This window comes from Trachymyrmex cornetzi, unplaced genomic scaffold (assembly GCF_001594075.2).
Source record: "Trachymyrmex cornetzi isolate Tcor2-1 unplaced genomic scaffold, Tcor1.1 scaffold2109, whole genome shotgun sequence".
In the NCBI taxonomy this organism is placed as follows: Eukaryota; Metazoa; Arthropoda; class Insecta; order Hymenoptera; family Formicidae; genus Trachymyrmex; species Trachymyrmex cornetzi.
In genome coordinates, this window is record NW_017296751.1 from 19909 (window position 1) to 20683 (window position 775).

Consider the following 775-nt stretch of genomic DNA (forward strand, 5'->3'; position numbering starts at 1 on the left):
GTAGATGTTTTCCAACAGTGGATCTATCGGGGTGATCCCGATTGACCACGGCTCGATTGGACACCACCAATCACAACGACAAATGCTTAGGAGCTTTGTAGTCTCAAGCGCTGTGAGTGGCTCGTGTCCAATTGAGCCGTGTCCAACTGGGTGCCACCCCCGCTATCGTACTGTTACTGTACTGCCACGAGGTGGCGGTGTACGGCGTAACTGTACGGTAGCAGTACAAAAAGTGTACATGATATTATGGCCGCGGTCCGATTCACGTTTATAGCGTAATTAGTGCGCTCACGGTTGCTTATGGTTGGTCCATTTCGTGCTTGCAGCGCCAGTGTGAACACAGTGACGTCATAGTTACATAGCACTCACGGTGCTTAGAGTGCCCCTAGATGAAAGGTGAGGCACCGTGAGCGTCATGATTACGTGACGTCAGAAATGCGGGAAAAATAACGGTTTCGTACATTTCAGAAAGAAAGGGCAAGCTGAACACAAGACGGCTGCGTTAGGGTCGTAGGGTGAGATATCTATCTTTTTAGGTTATAATATAAGTCCTGCATATAATAGAAAAGATTAAGAACTTCCCAAATATAGGAATAAATATTAAATATTAGAAATAAAAAATTTAAGGAAATGAATGTGTAAATGCTTAATAGAGACACAAATAGGATATGAGACATATAATAGGGAGAGTGGTGTCGGTTGTAACAAAAAAAATATTTTTGCAGCTAACCAATTTATTATAAATAAGAAAAAATTGAAATTTTTTATGAAAACA